This window comes from Pteropus vampyrus, unplaced genomic scaffold, assembly GCF_000151845.1.
Source record: "Pteropus vampyrus isolate Shadow unplaced genomic scaffold, Pvam_2.0 Scaffold190, whole genome shotgun sequence".
Lineage (NCBI taxonomy): Eukaryota > Metazoa > Chordata > Mammalia > Chiroptera > Pteropodidae > Pteropus > Pteropus vampyrus.
The window spans coordinates 1,363,489-1,372,065 of NW_011888971.1; positions in this window are offsets into that span (position 1 = coordinate 1,363,489).

The following is an 8,577-nucleotide window of genomic DNA, read 5'->3' on the forward strand; positions in this document are numbered from 1 at the left end:
TGGGGACCAGGAAGGGGCGAGAGTGGAAGCAGAAAGACCGCCTGGAAGGCTGCTGAAGATGTCACTGGCTTACATCAGATTGCTGGTAGGGGGTGGAGGGAAGTATTTGGGTTTGGAACATATTATGAAGGTAGAACCAAACGCGATTGTAGGTGGCTTTGATGGGGGTGGGGGGGGGGGGTGAAGGAACAAGACAAAGCAGAAATTACCCTGGAGTCAGCGGCATGACGCAGTGTGAGCAATGGTGCCATTTCTCGGGAGTGGGAGGTCGGAGGAAGGTTCAAATGCGGAGCTCTGCTGTGGACACACCCGTCTGGGATGCCTGCTCCACGTGGGGATGCTGTTAAGCAGGGAGTGATAAGTCTGGAGTTTGGGGAGCCACCGGGGGTAGAAATATGCATTTGAAATCTACCTGCGTATAGATGATATTTAAAGCCACGAGACTGGATAGCAAAGAGATTGCCACCTGGAGTGTCTGAGCACTACGAATAAGAAGCAGAGTATTTTGTGCATTCGCATCGTCTGATTGTCCCATCCGATGCCACCTCTTTGTGGAAGGGAGCCCGGTAAGAGCAGAGTACGTGAGTGGGCACTTGCATCCCCGAAGCCAACCTTACTCGTCACAGTAGCCTAATCTCTTTAATATGGCTAGTTCTATTTGCTGTTCCATTTAGAAATTTTGCGCCTTTATTCATAAGGCGGATTGGTTTGCATATTTTTCCGGTGCTCTATTTGATCAATTTGATTATCCATGTTATGCTGGATTTATCGAAAGATTGTTAAGCTTTTCTTATTTCCTATGCACCGGAACAGTTTAAATAGAATGGGAATTAACTGTTTCTTGGGAAATGGAAAGAATTCACGGTGAAAAAATCTGAGGCCAGAGGCGTCTATGAAGGGGCAGGACACTCTCCGCTTATTTAGTGCTCGAAACGCTGCATGAATGACAGACATGGTCTCGATTCGCCCTGTTGACAGCTCTGTGAATCATGACTGTCTCCACCTTAGCGATTATTAAGTTGGGGTGCACAGCGGATTGGGAACCGCCCTCAGTCGCACAGGTAAAAGGTAGCGTTTCCAAGATGTGGACCACAATGTGACTTTAATTCCCATCTGTGACCTTAACCGCTCAGTGTTAAGACTCACTGCGGCAGCCGAGATTCCTTCCGAAGCTGTGGGCGTGAAAGCTGGGGAACCACAAGCTCTCCCTGCTCTTCACCCCGCCTTGATCTGGAGGATCCCCCTCTTTCCACCCTTGTGTGCGTGTCATGTCTGGGACAGTCCCCATCTCCGAATCCAGGGATCGGCACGTGACTCAGGTGTGACAAGGAACTATCCATGAGGAGATTCATTTAGGGATGAGCGTGAGGCCCAGACTTGTCAAGTTAGAATGAACCTGAGAACTTTTGCCTGAGCGGAGTAGACAAAATGTCCCTCTCTGTCAAAGATGCTGGCAGCCATCTTGCCCTCAGGAGGGACCCGCTTAAGAAAGGATTCTATGCAGGGGACAGCAGGGCCTAGAAAAAGAGGACCCCAGTGCTCAGAACACCTCCGGCCCAGAGCCAGGCCTCACTGTCAGCCCTGACATTTAAATGAACCCATAAATTCCTACTTTTCGCCAAAGGGAGCTTGAGGTGGGTTTCTGCCGCGCTGGGTGTACTATGACATAGTAGCTGTGGGCTACACAGAAAGCACTTTCACATTTAGGCATTGTGTCCCGGGAAGCGATTTGCCCAAAGCCAGTCATCTAGCCACAGACCTTGAGCTGCAACATGTGATCTGTAATTAGAGTGCTCTAGTCACTAAACTCATATTTGTAGAAGTTTTTATTTAAAAAAAAAAAAAATTTCATCTTCCAGGGTCTCCCCTCTACATCGAATTATTCCCTTCCCATCACATTCTCACTCTGACGGCTCGAATTGTTATTCCGCTGGCAGAGTCTCCAGAACATAAGGTTGCCATATGGGCATCCGGGGTCTCACTCGTTCCCGACAGCACAGCACACCCCGGCATGGCTCTCCCACCGGCTGTGCTTCGTCCAGAGGACACACTGATTTTAACATGCATCCGCACACACGTTGGCTACAATACGTGATCTGGAAACCCACGGTGCCATTTCTGCGCTGGTTCAGTCTTGAATGGTTCTCTTTTATATATATATATATTACATGATAATACAGAAGCTTCATTTTATGAAATATTATCCTTTCTCAATTATCCACCAATCACGTTGTCTTGTTATGGTTAAATAGACACTATCTATTTTAAAAATCTATTCTTTCTGTGTGGCACAAAACGTAATTCAGAAAATCAGAGATTCTATTGTAGCAGGAAAGGGTTGGATAACATTAATGACTGAACAATCAGGAGAAGGTGTTTCTGGGGTTAGTCGACCCCTTTTTTTCCTAGTTATGATTAACACAGTGATTTACAAAACTTACTTCCTCCTAAAAATTCACACGATCGTGAAATGAGCAATTCTGGCTATAAAAACAGGATGAGATCAAATGTATTCCAAAAGTAACGGTTGTCAGATATATTCAAAGTGCGTCACGCTTTTATCTCAAATAGAGAAAATCGATATGGCCGCGGAAACACAGTGGTGGGGGGGTGAGGGGAGGGGGCGGGGAGAGACCAGCTCTGCGTTCGAGAAAAAACATGGTCTCGGTTCCACGGGCTCCCAGTTAACGCGGCTCTGCTCTCCCGTGCCGACCCGGATGCCAGGAGCAGACATTTAGGCCTCGTTTCAGTTTTCAACCACTTTTAAAAGTGATTTATGAAACCTATTTTGGTGCCTTTTTTTCCCCAAATGACCTATCAGACTTACAACATCGTCGATCTGCACAGTTCTTGCGTCATTTCAGGTAGGCTGAAGTTTGACGGGAAGAGGCCATAACCACACCCCCTGTGAGGGCAGGTGAAGTTCCCAGTGCACTGAGCCCTGGGGGACAAGAAATGGTTACCTAGCAGAAGCAGAAGCCACCTATGTCAGCTAGATTTCCGCCGGCGCCACGCCCGCTACTCCTGCGGGCACAGCAGCGAGGAACGACCCGCCCTTCACAAGGCCGGGTCTTGCCCAAATGAAAACCTCAGTTTTGTGTGGTGCCTCTGCCCTTTTTATGCTGGGGCTTGCATCGTCACTTAGGAAGAATCTACACTGACAATCTCTGCCCAGTGACATCCAGCAAACATCTGGATCTCACACAAAATTTAGCCCCAGCGAGGCCATTGGCTCGCGTAGCAGCATCGGCACCAGCCGCCCTCGATGCATCTTCTCCAGCTCTCTCATCTGAAGGCCCCTTCTCCATCCTCCCACTCCTGACTCTGATTCAAAACTCCTTTATCTTGTGATTCTGATAGTGAGTTTGTTGTTCTTGAAAGAGATGAAGAAATACATGCTTCGTTCTGAGGGTTCTCATCCGAAATGGGCCTGACCAAAGCCATGTAAAAGCAATTTTACAGTTAAACGCAGTCTTCAAGGTCCACTCCTTCATCGAGCAGAGGTACCATGCATCTTGTACACCGGAACCTCTGGCACTGTACTGGTTTATTCGTCCATGGAACAGAGGTTTATTGGGCGACTCCTATGCTGTGCATTTACTCCCGTGCATCACTAGCCGTGGGTGGAAGCCACAGAACGGTTAAGAAAGCTCGTCTATCTACTCGAAGAACTGTTGACAACTGCCTTTGGAATAAGTCATCCGCCACTACATTATTTTGCAGATAATGTTATACAGAGAAATATAAAAGGAAGCGTCGGAAGTATTTGCAAAATACCTGTGCAGAAGCGCGCTGACTCCGATTTGACGACCTCAGTGGAGTATCTCACAGAGGCCTTAGCTACATCTCATCTTTCCAAAAATACTCCTGGGTGGTGGCTTCTCTGTCACCTTTCTCGAATGTAACTTTATTAGCTTCTATTTTCCCAGTTTCCTATAATTCGATCGAAAGTCAGCAGTAACCTGTCCTGGGGCAACCTCTATCCCAAATGCAGATTTTTCATGAAACACAAGTATGCACGTGAACGTTCCAGCGAGCTGTCCCACGCCATGCAAACGCGCGCTGATGTGGAGCCACATTTACACTCGCTTTGCATTTGTCATTTGAGAGGTCAAAACATGCAAAGTGCACCCACTCCCGTCAATGCCTTCAAGAAAAAGAAGATTTCATTAAAGTTAGATTCATTACCTACAGCGCAGCGAATATTCCTCATTTTGGAGGAAAGGCTGTATTTTAAAAAGAACAGGCATTTATTTCTTATCTCTAAGTGAGAATACTTAACAAATGTGCCTGTTTTAAACCAGGCATCATGGCCTGCTCATAAATATGAAATTAAAAAGCAATCTTAATTATAAGCAGTTTACGGACCAAATGGAGATACTTATACAGTCTCCAATTGGTCCTGGAAATATTTATATGAAAAATAAAATTAGTAATAGAAGAATAAAAGACAGTGATTTCCAAGAAGGAGTTTTAGAGATAGTCGATTCTTCCCCGACATATACAAATAAAGAGTACAGATGCAGGAAAATTTGTTTTATAAGATGACAGAAAAAAATCTGCTCTAACATAGCTTAAGAATTATAAACTTATATACATGTTGGACTCGTTTATGGCTGCCTTCACAAAAGGAAACGTTTTTCCAAATTAAAACAAGTAGGGAATTTTGCTGAATCGGCATCTGTGTTCGCGCCTGAAAACACCGAGCAAGAAACAACGGAGGAAAAAGCAAGACGGAGACCACATGTGTGCACTGCCTTCTCCATGCCCTGCTGGCCGCGAAGGGTGGACGGATCCACACTGCCACTTCCGCAGCTTTGCTGGGCCCTCTGCTTCGCTCCAGATCCATTACACTGGCGATAACTCAACTTCATGCCTAGGGTTTTGCTCTGGGTTTCGCTGGGGACAGTGTCCCAAACACCAGGAGGACCCTGTGATGTACATGGGTTGCCGACTGTGAGGCCTGAGGATTCTCACACACAGAAGGCTATTCCACGGCCACAAGATTCACGCCCTCTCCTAATTCAGATCGAATGCCACCTCATCGAAAAAGCCTTATCTGATTACGCCACCTTCCACCTCCGTCACTTTTTAACCCCTTCCCCTACTTCTCCTTCTTTCTTTTTTGCTAACTCTTCACAATCAGTCATACCAATTCTTACTCTCTGTTTCTCTTCCTAGAACCTAAAATTCCATCATGAAGAAGACAATTTTTGTTCATTGCTGTATCTTCAGCAACTAGGTGGTTCTTTGTACACGGTAGGTACTCAGAAATCTTTGTTGAACAAATGCCTAATTAAATGTTTAAAATAAAAATTCATCTGTCCATCAATGACATAGAGAAAGGTCCACTAGAAAGTGCAGACTGGCTGGGAAATAATTCCCATAATGGCTATCGTTTTGAACAGTTAGAAATATCAAGACTTCTGTGTGCCCCTGACAGACTCGGAGTATGAGCAGCTTCAAGGGTTGTGGGCTGTGCTTCCGAGAAACCCGAATGGAAAAATCGAGCATCCTTCATCATCAGACCCTGACAGATTGACGCTCTCGAGATCGGCTTTACGGCCTGAGGGAGGGACAGTGTGACCAGTTTCATGTATGTATCACCGAACTGATCTTCAATGTAGCTGTGAAATTTAATTAACACAAACCTGTACAGTGACTTCTGTTTTAAATAATGGGATCAGCACTTATTCAACTAGGGCCTGGTATGGAGGAAGATAAGGACTTGGGTTGAAGAAGGACAGCCAAACTAGGAAACAGGCAGAAATGAAAGAATTACCAGCGGAAAAATGTGAAATAATTCAATAGCATGAGTGTTACTTAAAATGGCCCAATATGAGAAATTCAGATCTGACAAACAAGATAAACTGGTAAGTGGTTCACATTCGTGAAGATTTTTCATGTTAATGCAGGCAAATTTAACAGAGAAATCTGTAACATAAAAAAAGGCTTCACTTTTAAAAGATTACAAACTAAACCCAAAGTTTTATGAATACATGTATACTATTAATACAGGTGAATGTATAGCTTATTCATTTGAGTGAGTGCAGCTCCAGCTGTGTGTAAATACAGGTCTTTCTAGTGAGGGCTTGAGAATAAAGAATATCCCAGAGGCTGGAAGTCAATGCATGACTCACTGAGGCTGGGACTGGGGTTCAGAAGCCCTCTCAGGTCCCTCCGGCCGCTCACACTGTGCCAGAGCATCTAGCAGAGGAAAGCTGTCTAAAACTTGGCCATGAGCTCCTAGCTGCTGGATTCCCATGTTCCCATTGGAACCAGTGGTGGTACTTAACTTTCTACACGATCCTGTCTATGAACTTGACAAGCCCTTAGTAATGACTATCACCCTAACAGTCACTCTCCCACCGAATGTCAGGAGGAAGTTTAGAAGTCTGCTGCTGAAGCAATCTATCTTCAGATCAAAATGTGAATTAACTGAAATAACTATGTGCATATCCACATGATTATATGCTATCATGTTAAGGTGATAGCACTCAAGATGTAGACGTATCTCTGCTCCCCATTAGAAATATCTTTCCCATGGGATTCTGACTGCTAGGAATACCGCTGATTTTATTCCCAGCAGGACATTAACCAAATATGCCTTTCTAGTGGGACTCAACCTCAGCAGAGGCCCCCACTTCCTCCTGGATGCATAGCCAGACTCCATTTCCCAGTGTTCCTGACATTAGGTGTGTCCCAGTGACAGAGTTCTGGCCAGTGGAATATGACCAGGACAGATGTGCTTGCTTCGCTCTGAGGCCTGGTCTATAAGAAATCCCCAAGCACTATCCTCACCCTCTTTCTCTTCTTCTGGAAGAACAGAGCTCACCCTAGGGACCTAGAGGAGGGTGAGTTCACGAGGTAGAAGGCCATGGTTCCCTGAGTGATTGTACTGAGCACACACGTCACACCTGCCTGCCCTGGCCAGACCCACAGTGGATTGAAATATGAGTGAGAAATAAATGTTTGTTGCATTGAGCCATCCAAATTTGGAATTGTCTGTTTCACCGTTACCGTTGCCTTGACTAATATAATGACACATAATGGTTTTCAAAATGTGAATTTCTAGGAAATTTTTTGTTTCATTTACTTTTTTAAAAAAAATGAGACTCACTAAAGAAAAAAGAGAAAGGAAACAAATAAACAAAATCAGGGGTGAAAGAGAAGTTACGAGAGACACTGCAGAAATAGAAAAGATCATATCAGAATACTATGAAAAAGTATATAACACCAAATTTAATAACCGAGAAGAAATGGACGAGTACTTAAAAAGATACAACCTTCCTAGACTGAATAAAGAAAAACTGGAAAATCTAAATAGACCTATCAGTGGTGTGGAAATTGAAACAACTATCAAAACCTACCAAAAAGTAAAAGTCCAGGACCACATGGCTTCACTAGTGAATTCTACCAAACATTCAAAGATTTAATACCTATTCTACTCAAACTCTTCCAAAAAATTGAGGAGGAGGCGATACTTCCCAACTCATTTTATGAGACTGACATAACCCTGATACCAAAACCTGGTAAAGACAACACAAAAAAGAAAACTACAGATCAATATCTCTCATGAACACAGCTGCAAAAATCCTAAATAAGATACTAGTGAACCAAATACAGCAACATATTAAAAAGATTATACACCACGATCAGGTGGGCTACATCCCAGGGGCACGGGGATGGTTCAACGTATGCAAATCGATTAATGTGGTACACCACATAAACAAATTTAAAAATCATAATCATATGATTATATCAATAGATGCAGAAAAAGCCTTTGACAAGATATGGCATCCATTTATGATCAAAACACTTAACAAAATTGGTACAGAAGGAAAGTACTTTAACATAATAAAGGCCATATACAACAAACCCTCAGCCAACATTATACTCAATGGTGAAAAACTGAAAACCTTCCCTTTAAGATCAGGAACAAGGCAAGGCTGTCCTCTATCGCCACTGTTATTCAATATAACATTGGAGGTCCTAAAAGTGCAATCAGGCAAGAGAAAGATATAAAATGCATCCAAACAGGAAACGAAAAAGTCAAACTGTCACTACTTGTGGATGACATGATTCTCTATATAGAAAACCCTAAAGGTTCTACAAAAACACTACTAAGAAACAATAAACAAATACAGTAAAGTTTCTAGATACAAAATTAATATTCAAAAATCAATAGTGTTCCTATATTTGAATAATGAAGTGTCAGAAAAAGAAGTGGAAAAAATAATTACTTTTGCAATTGCAATAAAAATAATAAAATACCTAGAGATCTAGCTAACGACACATGTGAAGGACCTATATAATGAAAACTATAAGAGTCTATTAAAAGAAATCAAAGAAGATACAAAGAAATGGAAAGATATTCTGTGTTCTTGGACTAGAAGAATCAACATAGTTAAAATGACCTTATTACCTAAAGCATTATGCAGATTCAATGCAATCCCCATGAAAATCCCATCGGCATTTTTTAGACATAGGACAAAAAATTATTAGATTTGCATGGAAGCACAAAAGACCCTGAATTGCCAAAGCCTTCCTGAGAAAAAAACAAGGCTAGAGGCATCA